Consider the following 18651-nt stretch of genomic DNA (forward strand, 5'->3'; position numbering starts at 1 on the left):
GTAAAGATGGTAATGCACAGGGTTCACATGGGTGTGCAGTGGGTGCTTGGGGGACATTTCTCTGCCTTTGGTGGAAGTCACCCTTCGTCCAGTCCCTGCCTTGACTGACTCTTATACCTAGAGCATTAGTACTCTTGGAAAGCGACTTCGAACCAGGTTTTCAGACAGCTCCCATTGCTGTCGGGGGGCAGAAGTAGTGGGGAATTCTTCATTGTTCTCAATGGGAGCTGCTGGGTGCCAAGCACTGCTTAAAATCTGGCCTTAAAAATGTAAAGCTTTAGTATACACCAGGATACAGCAAATAAACAGGGTGAGTAGTGTTTGGGAGGGGGTTGGTTTTGTTTTCCCCCTAAATGTAGTTGCTGGGGAAGAATATTCCAGATACCTCCATTTCCCTGCTCCCCCATCTCCCCCCCCACACACACACACAATGAGCAGTTGTTATTTTGTTTATAATAACCTTACAATAACCACACTACTTTTGGAGTAGGGCCAAAAGGTATTGCCTAGGGCACCTCAAAACCAAAGTCTAAAAACAAGCTCTGGCAGAGCACCGGTCGTTAATTGAGTACCAGCCAATGACTGATGAGGAGAGAGGGCAGGGAGCCCATTTTGATTAAAAATAATTAAATTTAGGTCTGTCAAGCAATTAAAAAATTAATCATGATTAATCGTGTGATTAATTGCGCTCTCAAACAACAATAGAATACCATTTATTTTAAATATTTGTGGATGTTTACCGCATTTTCAAACATATTGATTTCAATTACAACACAATACAAAGTGTACAATACTCACTTTTATTTATTTTTATTACAAATATTTGCACTGAAAAAAAAATTTCAATTCACCTTATACAAGTACTGTAGTGCAATCTCCTTATCATGAAAGTTGAAGTTACAAATGTAGACTTATGTACAAAAAATACTGCATTCAAAAATAAAACAATATAAAACTTCAGCGCCTACAAGTCCACTCAGTCCCACTCCTTGGTCAGCCAATCACTCAGACAAAGGAGGTTAGTTACAATTTGAAGGAGATAATGCTGCCTTCTTCTTGTTTACAATGTCACCTGAAAGTAAGACCAGGCATTCACATTGCATTGTTGTAGCCAGCTTTGCAATATATTTATATGCCAGATGCACTAAAGATTCATATGTCCCTTCACGCTTCAACCAACATTCCAGAGGACATGCATCCATGCCGATGACCAGTTCTGCTTGATAACAATCCAAAGCAGTGCGGACTGACGCATGTTCATTTTCATAATCTGAGTCAGATGCCACCTGCAGAAGGTTGATTTTCTTTTTTGGAGGTTTGGGTTCTGTAGTTTCCCCATCAGAGTGTTGCTCTTTTAAGACTTCTGAAAGCATGTTCCACACCTTGTCCCTCAGATTTTGGACGGCACTTCAGATTCTTAAACCTTGAGTTGAGTGCTGTAGCTATTTTTTAAAAATCTCACGTTGGTACCTTCTTTGCATTTTGTTAAATCTGTGGTGAAAGTGTTCTTAAAACAAACATATGCTAGGTCATCATCCGAGACTGCTATAACATGAAATATATGGCAGAATGTGGTAAAACTGAGCAGGAGACACACAATTCTTCCCTCAAGGAGGATAGTCAGAAATTTAATTGACACATTTTTTTTTAAAGAGCCTCATCAGCATGGAAGCATGTCCTCTGGAATGGTGACCAAAGAATGAAGGGGCATAAAAATGTTTAGCACATCTGGCATGTACATACCTTGCAACGCCAGCTACAAAAGTGCCATGCAAATGCCTGGCACTCGCTTTCAGGTGACATTGTAAATAAGAAGCAGGCAGCATTATCTCCCATCAATGTAAATAAACTTGTTTGTCTTAGCAATTGGCAGAATAAGAAGTAGGACTGAGAGGACATGTAGGCTCTAAAGTTTTACACTGTTTTGTTTTTGAGTGCAGTTATGTAACCAAAAACAATCTGCATTTGTAAATTACATGTTCACGATACAGAGATTGCATTTCAATACTTGTATGAGGTGAACTGAAAAAATACTATTTCTTTTGTTTATCATTTTTATAGTGCATATATTTGTAATAAAAAATATAAAGTGAGCACTGTGCACTTTGTATTCTGTATTGTAACTGAAATCAATATTGAAAATGTAGAAAACCATCCAAGAATATTTAATACATTTCAATTGGTATTCTATTGTTATAAGTGTGATTAATCATGATTATTTTTTTAAATTGTGATTATTTTTTTCAGTTAATCGCATGAGTTAACTGTGATTAATCGACTGCCCTAATTAAAAAGCATGATTGGGTGGGGGGAGTAGGGAATGGTAAGAGCTCACCATGACTGTTATGGTAGCGCCTAGAGTTCAGGGCTGCATTTTCCTAAGTGCTGCGGAAAGTTAAAGAGAGACAACCCCTGCTCCTAAGAGTTTACAGCATTGGTGTGATGACAACAGATTCCCACTATATTACATTAGATAGCAGGTGCAATATGGCCGACTTAGCCTTGCTGTTGGAACCTGGATTTTTACATTTCTTAATTTCTGATTACTTACTCCACAGACTCAATACTGTGTTAACAATGGGATTTTTAATTTCATATATAATATTTAGCATAGCCATTCTGTACTAGGCACATCCAGACAATATATACTATAGATCATCATTGATCTGTTCTACTTATATGGAATCTAAGAGCACACAAGATGATCTGCTTGGTGCACTAAAGCAGTCTCATTCAATATTATTATATTTTTATTTAATACATGGCTTTGTTGAGTTGTGCCAATTATTCAGTGCAAAGTCTTATTCAGGCTCCTGAACAGAAAAAAGGTTTCCCTGCTCTGACGAAATACTTTTTGTGTAAACACACGATGGCATGGAGAAAAGCGGACAATCAAAATCTGTGAGGAATTAATTTCTAATACATCAGAACTTAAGTATCAGTTTACTGCTAATTCACTGTGCTACAAACTTCTGCCAAATGCAAATAAACACTGTTCCGTTTAGGAAGTTTAAATAGTCTTTGCAGCCTAAAATCAATAAAAAGTGTCTGTCAAATTTGCAATCTGCAGATGAAAAGCATTTGAAAGTTAAATCTGAAACGATGACTGAAGCAACACTGTGTTTTAAACATATTATAATGCGTGGTTATTATTACCTTCTCTACTCAAAGGGTAATTTAAGTGCCATTTTGATATTTTGTATGAACAAAGAGGTGTCACATTAAGGAAACTGGTGTCAAGTCCAGGAAATTTGTGAAAATCAAACCCTGTCTCTATTTGTGCCCTATAGCATTTCATTTCAATGGCAGTATCATGTATCCTCATTGGCATCATAACATTTGCATTACACTCACCCTTGCCTCTATGTAAATACTGTACCACATCCTTACACTGGTAGGCTGTGAGAATATAGGGGTTGTTCTCTTCGTACAATTGCTCTGCAAGCCAACAGGAAGTTGAGTCAGCACCAGCATGTGCGAATGCTGGTGTGCAACTACAGCAGGCACCCATTTTCTTCCATTACATTGTGAGGATTGATACTAAAGACTAAGCAGCTTCTTTAACTAGGGTGTCCAGATGTCCCGATTGTGTAGGGATGGATAGTCCTGATTTTTGGGTCTTTTTCTTATATAGGCTCCTATTACCCCCCACCTCCTGTCCCAATTTTTCACACTTGCTGTCTGGTCACCCTATCTTTAACTATCTTTGCTTTTACATATCAATGGTTATATTTGCTAAAAAAATGTATTGTTGCCATGTATCACGTTATGCCTGGGAGAGTTCCAATGTTGATGGTGCATTACGAAGGGTTCAAGCCAATACGGAAATACCTTCAAGGCCTATGCTGCACTGGGACTCAACTTGTCACACAGGACAAACTTTAAAGGATAACACCCCTGATGAGATCTCAAACATGAAGCTATACTGGATACATAGTAGTATCTAACTACACAGACTGCCAGAATGTTGTAACTGTCATCAGCCAATAAGAACTATGGTTACGGGGGGTTGTTTGGTTTTTAACTGTCCTTTTTGTAGGATATTGCATTGTACACCCCTCCCCCACAGCATATGAGACAATTAAGTTGTATTAGCATTAAAGGTGTATCGTTCACAGGTATGTGTGAGAGCTTGTTTATTTTTATTCTTTTTTGGGGGGGGGCTTCAAATTTAGCTTTGAATTTTAGATTTGGATAAAGTCAAACAGTAGAGGAAAGCCACCCCTGATGGCAGAACATATGAGAAAACACCAAGATTTTTTTTAAATATAGAATCATAGGGCTGGAAGGGACCTCAGGAGGTCACCTAGTTCAACCCCCTGCTCAAAGCAGGACCAATTCCCAGACAAACTTTTGCTTCAGATCCCTAAATGGCCCCTCAAGGATAGAGCTCACAACCCTAGGTTTAGCAGGCCAATGCTCAAACAACAGATCCCACAGCTCAGGGATGAAGCCATGCAAAAAATAACAAATTACTGACTTGAAAATAGTTTACAACTACAACTGCATATGGATGCTTACCAACAAATGTCAATCAAGCTTTTGGTGAAGTTCAGGGTTTGTCAGACTGATCAAAACATGGGATTTTTGTCAAAACAGAATTTTTTTTTCAGCAGAAATTTGAATACTGAAAATTTCAGCCCAAAATATTACTTTTGATTTGAAAATACTGCCCCAGTGTGTCATGGGAACTGCAGTTTAGGTGCCTCATGGCCATATTCTTCTGTCTAGATAGCCCTGGCAGGACTTCATCTCCCATAATGCACCACAATTTCACCTTTTGGAAAAGGGAGGTAGTGAATCATGGCATTCCCTGACCATGATGGCTCATGGAAGATGTGGTCTGGATGGGGAACCCAGCCCATAGTGGAGAATGGAGATGTAGTGGGGTGGACCCCCGCTCCTGCCCTGAAGGGGTAAAAACAGTCCCAGAAGGGGGCTGTGGCTGGAGAAAGCAGCTTTTAGGCTGGGCTGATTGGGGAAAGTGGCTGCAGCAGGGGCAAACAGGATTCTCTCTTTAGCTGTAGAGGGAGATGGGCCTGGCTGCAGGGAGCTGCCGACAAAGTGCCTCAGTGGAGCAGGGCTGGGGAAAGGCAGAGGAGCTGGGGAGCTCCAGCCTGGAAAGCCCCAGGCTGCGACCTAGCATTGGGCTAACAGGACTGGGGGTTGCAGAGGGCAGCCCAGGGGCAGACCAAGGCAGCAGGTCCAAACCCTCCTTGCCAGTGATGAGTAGGCTGATACTGCAGTCTGCCCCAGGGCGTGGTGGCTAGACGATGACTGGCAGTAGCTGTATACTGAGGTGAGGTGGGGATAGTGGGTTGGGGGTTCCCCTGGGAGGGGGAGGTCCAGAACTGTGGGGTTACTGCCAGGGGGCAGCACCCCAGTTAAAAGGGCATGGGGTCCAGGGAGGGACACAGGGGCCAGAGGACAGGTGGAACACCGGCCTGCAGAGGGCGCTCTGGAGCTGAATCGAGCTAATTCCCCAAAGTCACCAGCAGGCGGCGCTGCAGGGGTGAGTCTGCTTGTCTACAGGAGACATGTGGCAATAGGAACTACAGGTGCCATGAATCACCACAGCAATATTTCCATATAAAAATATTTATATGTATAGCGGAAATATTTCAGCTTTGGGGTTTTCATTTTTAATGAAAAAATCAAACGTCCATAGAAAGCATATAATTTGTTACAATGCTTCTACACTGCTCTAACTAGCTTTTGAAATATTTCCAGATTACCTGATTGGTTACTATTATTTTAAATTAATATCATTATGCACAAATAATGTTGTGCTAACATAAACACTATCAATCAGTGACTATATATACAAATACAATACTGGAGGAAGTAGCAGCAGCTCCAGAGTGAAAATCACATCAAGATATGCAGATTAAGGGGAAAGTAAACCATACAATTTCTAATCGGAGCTCGATGTGTATGTATGTTTAAGTGGGAGTGGAGGAAGAAGCCAAAACAATCTATACTCAGACCACTTTTATTCAGAAGCCCAGTTTCCATAGATGCACACACCCTACAGACTCCACTGACTTCTATACAATTAATGCATTAAAAAGAAAACCAACCAATACTATGGTTTGATGACTGCTGCCATTCCCATCTCATTGTCTCAGTTTCCTTATGTCCCTAAGGTTGCCTTACTTTAAACTTCTCACCACAATGGCATTCCAGAGCAATAATGAATACACAGGACCTGCTTAAATGTTATATTAGGATCCATTCTATCAACTGGCCAACAAGGGATGATGCAGCTCGACATGCCAGCACCTCCCTGGAGGTCAAGTATTTTATGCATGTTATAAATTTAGTATCCAAAAAAGGGGATTGTATTAAAACAAAAGATACCTCCTCTGCTCCCACAGTGCTGAGTTTCTGAGTCTCAGTGCATACTTGACCCTGAGATTATAAAGCTCACCCATGCAGACCCTAGAGATTTTAAACTCTAAGGAAAATAGAAAAGATTGGGTAAAGAGGGACTATACACACTTATAGGACTGTAGGGCTGGAAAAGACCTCAAAAGGTCATCCAGTCCACTCCCCACATTGAGGCAGACTCAAAGATGCCTAGACGATCTCTGACATATATGGCAGAGCAGAGAAATGAGGTCAGCAAGCAAAACTATGGATTCCATACAGCAATTCTATTGCCCTGTTAACGTTACCAAAGGGCTACTGGTGGGTTTTTTGGTACTTGGGCTGTTTATTCCCAGCATGAACATTTTCAAATTGACTTGCAAATATTTTTTTAATTGCATTACTGTCTGCTTGCATATTTAAAGAATAACCTCAGCCTAAGATTCCACCAGGGGAAAAAAAAAAGTCAGGAATAAAATAAGCACTTGACTATCTATAAAATACACCTGAATAGGTCTGCAATAATTGTAGCCAAAAAAGAATGCATAAAACCTCTTCAAGTTTGTGAACAGCATAATAATTTTAATAGGACATTTTTATCTGTAATTATTTTATATCATTACAATGTTACTAGGTGACCTGATTATGTGCCACTCTGCCCTTACTCTTATCCACCTACCGCAACCTTTATCAAGAGGTTTGATCCATGGGACATCATATTTTTCCACAAGGTTTGCAATCTGCTAGGACATGATTACCTTTGATGAATCAACTCTTGATGCACTCAGGATTAATCTAAATAATTTGTGTTTTTCCCAACAGGATTTCTACCTTCACCAGTATCCAGTTCTCTAGATGCACAAAGACAATATCAGAGGGGTAGCCGTGTTAGTTTGGATCTGTAAAACAGCAAAGAATCCTGTGGCACCTTATAGACTAACAGACGTTTTGGAGCATGAGCTTTCGTGGGTGAATACCCACTTCAAGTATTGCTGCTTTTAAAGACAATATCATGTATGGAAGTCAGAAGCAAGTCACTTTTTCTATCTCGTCTCTCATTTCCCCATCTATACAATGGGGATAACACCACTTCTCTGCCTCACACAGGTGTTATGAGGATATATACATTAATAGACTGTAAGGTGCTAAGCCAAGAAGGGCAGATAAGTATCTAGATAGGATGTTATGCCCCCTTCAGCTCATTGGAAATATGAAATCTGTATGTTCGACTTGTGCCTTCAGCATGGTAAGGGGCATCATGGTTATTCAACTGAACAGGACAAACGCATCAAAGTATAGGTGAAAGCAATCCATATTGAAAGGTGACAGTTGTTTTACTTGCTATAAGAGTGCTCTTGTTCCATAGTTTTAGCAGTTTTAATGGTAAATCCTATCAACAGTATGTCTTGGACAACTGAATTCCTAATTAATTAGATCTGGCGCCCAAATCCTGTTGGATTCCAGCAGAAGTTGTGTGTCCGACTCTCTAAAGCTGCACTGAGTACTCCAGCCTAAATACAAGGGAGGACTGGAGTGTATCAAGGTGATCGCAGCAGTAGAAAGGATTAAAGAGTTAAGACCCTGTCAGAATATTCACTTACCAATTAGCATTTATCAGCTCGCGAAGTCAGTATCCGTGCCACGCCTGCTCAGCGTGCTCTCTTCGCTGTGCACAGAAACAAGCAACTAGAGTTCATTTACTTTTATGGCTGTCTGAGATTATAATATATGACTTCCAAGCAATTCTGTCAGCGGTGCATACAGGCTGGAAGGTGTCTACTGATTATATAAATTTATTATGTATTTGGCTTCTGACCAACAGGACAATTTCTTTTTTCAATCAAATGAAGTAAAACAACCAAACATTATTAATTTTGAGTCCCCAGAATGATAACTTATAGTAAATTTTTTAATTAAACATGCCTGTAAGATCACAGACGGCAATGACAGGACAGATTTCAATTCATGTCAGTGAAATGGAAGTGTTAAAAATAGAACCTTCCATTATTCACATTTTAGATGACTCACCTGTGTAAAAGTTTAGATTTTTGCTTGGTTTTTAATATTCAGTGACCTGGATTTAGATGGAGGATGGGATTCAGCTATTAAAAAAGAGCATTCTCACATGAAACATGCTGCCAATTACGCACTGCTATGTGGGCAAATAAGTTGGCAAAATATTATTTCAGTGATAAACAGGTTTTGGCCATAAATCCATCTTGTTATTTTAATGGCCGACTTCTGTCTTGCAAAGCAAATCTGTGTCTCAGCCAGTGAAATAACAGGACTTCTTTCCACATGAGATTCTGTCAGCCTTAATGCCTGAATCCTCTTTCCTAGCAAAGGGGCCACACATTAAAAGGAACAGAGATGATGTGTTAGGTGATATATGTGGTATACATCCTATGTGATTATTATCAGCCTTCTATTTTTTATAACGACACACTAGTTTTATCTGCCTGTAGAGATTCTGCCATGCAGCAAGGTTCACAGCAGCCTGTAATTTACAAAGCTGCTCAGCTACCAGGGCCATTTCAACGGTTCTGCACTATTGTACCCAGCCTAAAGGGCCTGCTTATAAACTACTGCATAGCATTCTCCTGAGAGAGTGCATCACACAAGACAGGACGCAGGCGGTGTATTTGGGATCCACTCTCATTACTAAATCATGCCCTTTGCAACCTCCAGTTTTAGAATAGTAAAATTAAACGTTAATAAATGACCATCACCAATTTTTAAGCTGTAATAAGAGAAGAACAATCCCAGTCTAATTGGAGCAGTAGCTACTTACTTCTAGAACAGGTTGAAGGTGAGCAGCAATGCACGACAGAACAGCAAATACATAATCCTCACCAAACGTGGTCTGAACTTCTTCCTCCCACCACCGTGCAATGTGTTGGGCTCCAAAAAAGCAAATGACTGAAGGCCAGATGTGCTTGTTTCTGAGAAGGGGCAAGGCAATTACCCCACCTGAGCCAGGGCTGGGCACAGAGTGCTTCGTGTGCTCCCTGAGCAGTTAGTGCCACCGGCAGCACTGGACTCTCCACGTGAGCTGCAAGGAGAATAAGGACAGAGCTCCGCAAGCTCAGAGAGGACTAAGTACTGCACCCTTTCAGAAACACCACCCTAGCAGAGACTGAGAGTAGGAGCCCAGGCTGCTCTAAGTTAGACAGGCCATTGGGACAATCTAAATTATGACAGGGAGCGCACCTCCAGTCTCCAGATCAGGAGGAGCCATCAGCCATCCCCATCCCATGGGGAGCCACATAGAATCTCATTGCTCAGCATGTTTCCAGAAGTTAAAGCACTTTCAAAGGTCATTTCTATTACGGACGCTACTGCCACCTTTTGAAGAGTCGCTTTAGAATATGCAGTAATATGACAAACTATTAGACAAGGTCACTGCTCAGACAGTTATGGCTCACTTCTGCCATATAGGCAAAGCACAACGATAAGGCCAGTGTGGAGCACAGCATCCCAGGTGGACCTGATGGGATTTGGAGAGGAATTGGAAGACAAATGTCCTCTTAGTTCCCAAGCATGCAGATGGGGATGCAGCCCACTCCTCCCTCCCCTCGCTGTACTGATCTCCCTTGGCATGGCTCCAACCCCTTCGGAATGCCATGCATGTCCAGAGAGGCAGGTAACACACAGTTCCTGCATTTCCCATGTGCACTGACTGCAAGCCAGCCCTTATGGTGGGATGAGGCTCCTCATGTACACTGCATAGCAGGCAAGGACTAGGCTAGCAACTAATGGGTTGCCTTCCTTCAGCTACATATTTCAGCATTAAGAACATTATAAGAAAGAAAGACAGAAGTATAAATACTGTAACAAATCCAGAAAGGAATACCTTAGAAGGGAGAGAAAGAACAGGAATGAACAGGGATACCTCTCTCATAAAGGTAACAATCGGCAGTTATTATCCATTATTTGTATTATTGTAGTATTGAGGATCAGGGCCCCAGTGTGCCAGATGCCATACGGACAAGAAGCAAAGAAAACAGTTCCGCGCTCCAGGAGCTCACAATCTGTAGTCAGAGCGTATAAAATATCAAACTTGCAATGGTCTCTTGTTAATTTTATTTTAAAAGACACTGAGAAAAGAAGCTTATAACGGGAAGACTTAGGCAATCTTAGCTACAGGTGCTCCACCCATAACCGACAAAAATGTTGATATTGTTTGAATGGCAGAGGAATTACTCTACAATAAAATGGTGTTCTGTAATTTCATGGTGTTTCAGGCCAGGTGGGACACTTAGATCACCTACTCTTATACCCTGCGTATCACAGGTTTGTTTGATTTAAAAAAACTTATCTACATGGCTATGAGCACATGAAGCAGTGATGTTAGCAACCCATGACTACCTGTCCCAGAAAGGATATACTGACCTACAGAATGAATTCCAATGAACAACACTGCATTCCTCTCATTAAGACAACCCTTTCCTGCAGAACAGAACGCATTTTAGATGTAAGGTTTTAAGGCATTTTCCAATCATTTTCTCCCAGTGTTTTCGTGCCAATTTTTAGAGTCTGTTTTTATGACACTTGAGACATGAGCTACAACAGATCAAACTTACCAGAAGCAGCATTACCCTGCTGCCAATTTGCTCCAGACAGTGCAGTCTCAATTATTATTCAAACTTTGCTGAGACTGGTAACAAGAGTGCCATCTGCGATGGTGATTTTTGTTGTGGGGGTGTCTGTCTACTTTATGAACTAGACAGAGATTGAATGACTCAGAAGACTGGCCCTGGGCTAAGGTCTCCAGATCACATTGAGATCAGATAATAAGTAACTAAAATAAATTACCCTACAGAATGACTGTTTGGTAGCCTACGTGAAATGAGTTGCTGATCCCAATGCAGTTGCTGGCAGGCAGGTGTCCACATCACAAAACTCATTTAGTGGCTAGGGTGAATAAATGCATCTAAAACAACTCCTGAGACCTTAGGATCCAGCAAAATTCCTGTCTTTCTCTCCTGCTGTTCTCCTGTGAAAGTGTGTTAGACTTCTCAATACTATATTTTGGGGCATTTTATAACTTTTGAAAAAATTCAAACAAAAACATTTTAAAATTGCAGTCAAATGTGATGGGGAGTAAATTGTGGTACAATAATTCACACTTCGATGCACAAAGGCCATTTGGCCTCCATCCTTTGTGCCTAAAAGCTCTGGGGTGAATTACCACACTGTAATTCACATGCTGTCATATTGCATGGCTTAATTATCACTATGAACTCAGAGCACACACACTGAGTTGACTGCCAGGGCTCAGGCACCAGGCTTGCCATGTAACAGCTACAAGCTGGTCACATATCATGGGTAGTGGCATACAGATTATTCACTAAGAATCCCACTTTCCTTCTATAATAGTGAGAGCAAGTAGACTAATCTAAATCAGTGTTGTACAATGCTTTGGTCCAGAACAAAGAAACCCATGTGTTCGGGATCTATGTAACATACATATTTGATAAGCAAATGGAGGTGGTAATCCCTTGATACGTTTATTTGCATGTTCATAGCCAGAATGCTTTGCCAACTCATCGCTACTATCTCGTTTTCTAGGTGTGAGAGATCTGGGAAAATCATGAAAAATTTGTATGTGATTAGCGAACATTGTGGATTGCAAGTGAAAAAGGATTTTGCTTGCTTTTAGCCTCCATAATGCATTGGTGCATATGAACTCTTTGGACAGGCACGTTTGCAGAACACTGAAGAAGGATAAAAAAAACAGAAATTCCCCTATTTATTCTGTGTGAAATTCACCCCTGTGTAGAGAGGGCCCTGCACACTGCCCTTTGCACCACTTAATGGCTTAAGTGAGAATTAAGTGGTGCATAGGACCTTTGCAGGGTTGAATTTCACCCTCTGCCGGCTTATAGATCAGACCGCCATCGGCTGGAGAATTTAATACTCCTGAATTTAGTACTGTGCCGCTAATAAAAACACTGTGGTATACATCTGTGGTCAGCCCTTTTACCAGGAAAAGCTTTTCTTTCATCACCCCGTCTCCTATAAAAATGGTGGCTCTGCTGCAGTAATACCAACTGCCTGGCCTAGCAAATATTATAAATATTTCAAGGATGATTAATCTTTTAAAACAACGAAGTTAGGCAGAAGCCTGGATGTCAACTTGGCTATTTCACAACTAATAAAACATGTCTCTTGTATTTCATTGTGACTATATAAAGAGTAGCATACAAAAGGCAATTACCCACCATTCACAAGCTAACATAACACTTGTACAAGTATAAAAGGAACATAGTATGTATTTTAAAAGGTGGCAGTGCTTGCAGTTTTCCAAAAGTAAGAAAGCAAACATTCAGCTCACATTAAGCAGCTCTCTATCTCCAAGGACCAGCTTGCTAGCATCATGTATTTCCCCAAGGAAGATAATGCTTCCAGTGCTGTTGAGTAATAAATACTTCCAAGGCTCCCACCAAAAACAATACAGAACCTGGCCCTGTACCCTGACCTGCTAATGCAGTGAGAAATCAGCTTGTCCTGTGAATGCCATCTCTTTACAAAGAAGAGACCTCCCACCACCACCACCATGGCTGCCCACCAAAAATGGCAGTAAAATGGTACAAAGGCCTTAGGAAGGCTGAGAACAGAACAGCAGGTGGGACTCTCTCCTCCCAGCTGCTGCAATGCAGGACTGGACAGGGTTGCAAATTGCTTTTCCGCGTGCAAACAGTGACAGTACTTCAGGCCCAGCTTAGACTAGTTCTCTGTAACAGAAAGCCAAGGTAGCCCATGTCCTAAATATACAGAGGTCAGCTGAAAATGACTGTGCTAGATCTGGCTGGAGTACAAATCATCCTGGGCATCCTGGTTTCTGGAAATCCAAAATGGGACCAAAAATAATCATGTGACAAGACATTCAGTGTATAGATCTCTCGGGGCTGCAGAGGTTTGCATCACTTTTTCAGAGCTATTAAGAGATTCAAAGTGAGAGATCATTATCTGGTTAGAGATCAGTGTAATTTCAGACCACACACACGTGCGTTGCACCTCTCTTGGCCTGCTGGTCAGTGATGCAGAAGTATGAATTTTGTTTTTGTACAATGCATTAAGAAGCTTTACATCTAAACACACCTTTAGCAATACATTTGGGTTTAAATAAGACGCCAGGGCAGCCTAGGGGTTTGCTGCCCATCATCAGTGTCTGAGTGTTTTCCACATTAGACTGGCATTAGAGCAAATGAGGTACATGGAGTCTCTCTCTGTTCACCCATTTTAAGACAGAAAGAAATCCACCTGGTTGTGGGGAGGGCAGGTTACTTGGTGGGTTGGGGAGAAGGGGCTGTAACATCTGAGAAGGTCATTCTCCATCTACGATAAACATGCTTGTTCCAGAACAGGCTAAGGGACAGCTTGCAGGTGGGCTTGCTCAGGTGCACATTGGGGCAAGTGAGCGAAGATAATGCTCCCTGAAAGTCCTGTTCAAAGGCCAGACACAAGTCTGGACCTTGTGCCCCCTGGACAATGAAGGGATTCTCTTCAAAGGGGGCCAGCAGCAGTGGGTGCAGGGCCATGCTCTTACACTCCCTTCTCCACACATCACCTTCCAAAGAGTGGCAGATCCAGCTGTGTGCCGTGTGCTGCAGAGGCCCCAAGAGGAACTGCAGCAGACCCCTTGTCATCCCCTTCCCAAATGCAGTGCAGAGCCAATGGCTTTGGGCTGCACTCTGGCCCAAAATGCGCATCTTCCACAGATACTTCAGAGCTCCTATGAACCCTAGCGAGCTCAGTGGCAAATTCCCGTCATTCCAGAGCCCTCCAAAGATAGTTTTTCTTTTAACGTTGCTATTTTCCACTTCAGCTAACTCTAGAACTTTGTGAACTGGGTGCAGCTAACACAGCAAAGGGTCAACTCTTGGGTTGACAGGCTTCATTATGGCAGCAGCAGCACCTTTCAAACGGGTCTGCAGCGGGGGAGTTTCCTACTGAATAAAGTAGGAGGTTATGGTCTTGCGCAGAGGTACAGGGGGCCAGCACAAGTCCTGTGCAGCACTTCAGTCCCACTGCAGCCTAAATGGGTAGACAGGCCTATGGACAGGGAGAATTTCACTGGTATGTGAGGCATGAAGTAGCACTGGACAAAAAGAGGTCTGTGTCTGGGTATTTTAGGGTGACCAGACGGCAAATGTGAAAAATCGGGATGGGGGGGAGGGTAATAGAAGCCTATACAAGAAAAAGACCCAAAAATCGGGACCGTCCCTATGAAATCGGGACATCCTGTCACCCTAGGATGTTTATGGCGCAGCAACCATGATAATATCACCACGAAAATGCAGCAATTGAGGTTTTTTCCCTATATCATTTCTGCTGAACAGCAACATAAAAGCATCCCACTCAGGCAGCATCTCTAGGGGGTTATTTTGTCTCACACAGCAGTGCAGTCAACGGTCTCTGACCCCACCTGACATCACAACCTTAAGTACATAATATGCACCCAGAAATGGTATGCCTGGCACGTCTTCTTACACAACGGTGTCACTTTGAACCTTACACATTTATCGGAGGTGGGAAAATGTAGCTACAAAAACAAATGTATGGCAGAACTGGGCATGCCTAGATTAAATATATATATAAAAGCAGCGATCCTTCCATTGTCCCAATATACAAGAACAAATTGTAATTTACAAGCTGCATATGGAAGGAGGAGCAATCAGAGTACCCTAAAAATAAGACTCAAAAAATACCCCAACACAAATAAAACCTCACCAGTTAATACACATCCCTGGAATTATCCTGATCACCAGATATTTTCACAGTTTGTAACAATAGACTCCAAAGTATTAAATTTTGATATGGTCTTACAGTTTACCAGGCTTCCTTCTGTCTACATTAAAGAGATCTCTTAGGAGACAAGAATGAGAAGGTCTTAACCAAACTAATTTCATATTTAGCACTTGGCTGAATTCTGGCTGCTGTGTGCACTTACAAAGTCTCCAGAATGATCCTCAAACTGGAGAGCAGAAAATTCCACACTGAATCTGCTTCCCCACCCCACTCATGGAGACACTGCTGTGCAAATGGTGCGGGATAGGGCCAGAAAGGGCAGCAGGTATTGAGCTTTGTAGATTTTGATACCCGAAGGGACCATTAGATCATCTACTCTGACCTTCTGTGTAACTCATATTTTAGTGGGTGCACCCTTCCCCCTACATTAGGCTAAACGCATGCTCACAAATTACTTCTATTACCCTCCTCCTAGCAGAAACACCATGAACTGCACTGGGGCCAGGCTCTGGCGGGATGGCTGCTGACTTGGCCACCAGCAGGGGTTGTACCAGAGCTCATACCACTTCAACCAAAAAGCCAGGTGCTGTAGCTGTAACAGACTCATAAGCCCCTTGCGGAGTCACTGACACCAGCTATGCTTTCCACTCAGTTTCCATAGGAGTAAATGACTTGCCAAAGAGCAGATCTGTGGGAAAAATCAGGCCCCCTGATTTTTTGCATCTTCTGTGTCTGTTCATTTGTGGGGCAACTTGGCTTCTCGTATTCTTCTCGCATTTTCATTCAGCAAAACTAGCAAGCGAGCTCTCAGGCTACACTGGCATTCTAACTAAAACCAAAACTGCCAGGGGGGCATTTAAATTGTTAATTGCTTTAACTATTAATATTGTTTAATTATAAAGATTTGCAAAACAACATTTACCATTTAACTTCCTGAGTAGAACCAACAGCTTCTTCCATAATAGCTTGGGTTTTTTTCCAGCCACAATTTTTTGACACCATTTAATTATAAATTAAAATTTCAAAATCAGTGGGGAAATTTGCTTAAACACTAAAGAGAGAGAGATCACTCTAGGGCATAAAGGTGTTAAAACCGATGCCAGTAGACTTGATGCACTATGTATTTTTGTTGTTGTCTTTCCTTCCCCACTAAAAGTTTAACTCTAAAGCCTTAGCTTTGGGAAACTGCCACATGCAAAGAGTGGATGTGGAGTTCTCGCCAAGATTTTCAAAAATAGGAGCCTAAAGCCTACACCTAAGTCAATGGCTTGGATTCTCCAGGGTGCTCCCAATGACCTGACACTAAGGCCAGAATTTCAGAAGAGCTCAGCTCCCCTTAAGGCCCCCAAATGGAGTTGCCAGATTTTCAAAAATGCTGACCCCCTCCTTCACCTCCCAACAGCAGGTTCTTCTAGGCAGTCAGCAATTTAGAAATCAGGCCAATTATTTTAGGCGCTTAACTTTGGGTTCCTATTGTTAAAAACATGGCCTTCAGGGCTGGTGCAAGGATGTTTCACGCCCTAGGTGAAACTTGCACCTTGCGCCCTCTCCCCGCTGCACCCCCCACACACAGCAGCTCCACCCTCCATCCTGAGGCGCCCCCCTTGTGGCAGCTCCCCACCCCCAACCCTCCGCCTTGAGGGACCCCCCCCAGCTCACCCCTGCTCCGCGCACGAGCACCCCGAGCACGCTGTCGCTGCTTCACTTCTCCCGCCTCCCAGGCTTGTGGCGCCAATCAGCTTAGGCGCCGCAAGCCTGGTAGGCGGGAGAAGTGAAGCGGTGATGGCGTGCTCGGGGAGGAGGCGGGTCAAGGGTGAGCTGGGGTGGGGAGTTCCCCTGCGTGCCACCCCCCCACCTTACTTGCTGCAGGCAGCCCTCCCAGCGCTCCCCTGCCCCAGCTCCCTCCGCCTAAATGCTGGCAGCGACTGGGGTGGCCGAAGATCCGGCCACCACGATCGCTGCCGAAGAAAATGGCGCCCTATGCCAGCACCCTAGGCGACCGCCTAGGTCACCTAAATGGTTGCACTGGCCCTGATTGCCCTATAAGCCCTGTCCACATAGTGAGATGGATCACTTTTCCTTAATCTGTGATAAAGAATAGATTATAATTACTTGCTGAAGAGAATACAAAATAGGATGGCTACCGTGGCATGTTAATATGTGTGCTAATAGCATCAGTGATGATAATTTAGTGAGATCCCATCCTCTGTAGCTGTGGTTAGGTTGGTTACGCTGTACAATGTATCTCTGAGATATCTAGTCACACAGAGTGGAATTCAACCCCTATGCACAGGCCCAGTACAATGTGTGACTAAGTGGTTCTTACCCTGGGTGCTGGTCCTGAGCACAGGGCAGAAGCTCAGCTATAATGCACTGCACAGAGTGTCTAATGGAAATCTCCAAAGTGACCTCACATGCATCAAGCAGTTTAGTTCATAAACAGCTTTTTTACCTAAGGCCAAATAATGGTTCTTTATTGCAGGCCTATTTTGCAATCATAGAATCATAGAGTACCAGGGCTGGAAGGGACATCAGGAGGTATCTAGTCCTCAAAGCAGTACCAATTCCCAACTAAATCATCCCAGCCAGGGCTTTGTCAAGCCTGACCTTAAAAACCTCTAATGAAGGAGAGTCCACCACCTCCCTAGGTAACCCATTCCAGTGCTTTATCACCCTCCTAGTGAAAAAGTTTTTCCTAATATCCAACCTAAACCTCCCGCACTGCAACTTGAGACCATTACTCCTTGTTCTGTCATCGGGTACCACTGTGAACAGTCTAGATCCATCCTCTTTGGAACAACCTTTCAGGTAGTTGAAAGCAGCTATCAAATCGCCCCTCACTCTTCTCTTCTACAGACTAAACAATCCCAGTTCCCTCAGCCTCTCCTCATAAATCATGTGCTCCAACCCCCTAATCATTTTTGTTGCCCTCCGCTGGACTCTTTCCCATTTTTCCACATCCTTCTTGTAGTGTGGGAGCCCAAAACTGGACACAGTACTCCAGATGAAGCCTCACCAATGTCGAATAGAGGGGAATGATCACATCCCTTGATCTGCTAGCAATGCCCCTACTTATACAGCCTAAAATGCCATTAGCCTTCTTGGCAACAAGGGCACACCGTTGACTCATATCCAGCTTCTCGTCCACTGTAAACCCTAGGTCCTTTTCTGCAGAACTGCTGCCTAGCCATTCGGTCCCTAGTCTGTATCAGTGTATGGGATTTTTCCATCCTAAGTGCAGGACTCTGCACTTGTCCTTGTTGAACCTCATCAGGTTTCTTTTCGCCCAATCCTCTAATTTGTCTAGGTCCCTCTGTATCCTATCCCTACCCTCCAGCGTATCTACCACTCCTCCAAGTTTAGTGTCATCAGCAAAACTGCTGAGAGTGCAGTCCACGCCATCCTCCAGATCATTAATTAAATAAATAATGTAGCCTGGGCTTTGCAAAGAGGTGTAAAGGAGTTTGGTGCCAAAATCTACTGAGTTTCAATGGGTTTTGGCCTCCTCATTGCCTTAGGTCCCCTTGG

General features: G+C 42.9%; 1 protein-coding gene across 20 annotated transcripts in view; it reads right to left on the reverse strand.

Annotated features, from left to right (window-relative positions):
• The window catches only part of ADGRL3 (adhesion G protein-coupled receptor L3), an 817914-nt gene that overhangs the window by 504140 nt on the left and 295123 nt on the right, over nt 1–18651 (reverse strand). The window lies entirely within an intron of this gene.

This window comes from Gopherus evgoodei, chromosome 5, assembly GCF_007399415.2.
Source record: "Gopherus evgoodei ecotype Sinaloan lineage chromosome 5, rGopEvg1_v1.p, whole genome shotgun sequence".
In the NCBI taxonomy this organism is placed as follows: domain Eukaryota; kingdom Metazoa; phylum Chordata; order Testudines; family Testudinidae; genus Gopherus; species Gopherus evgoodei.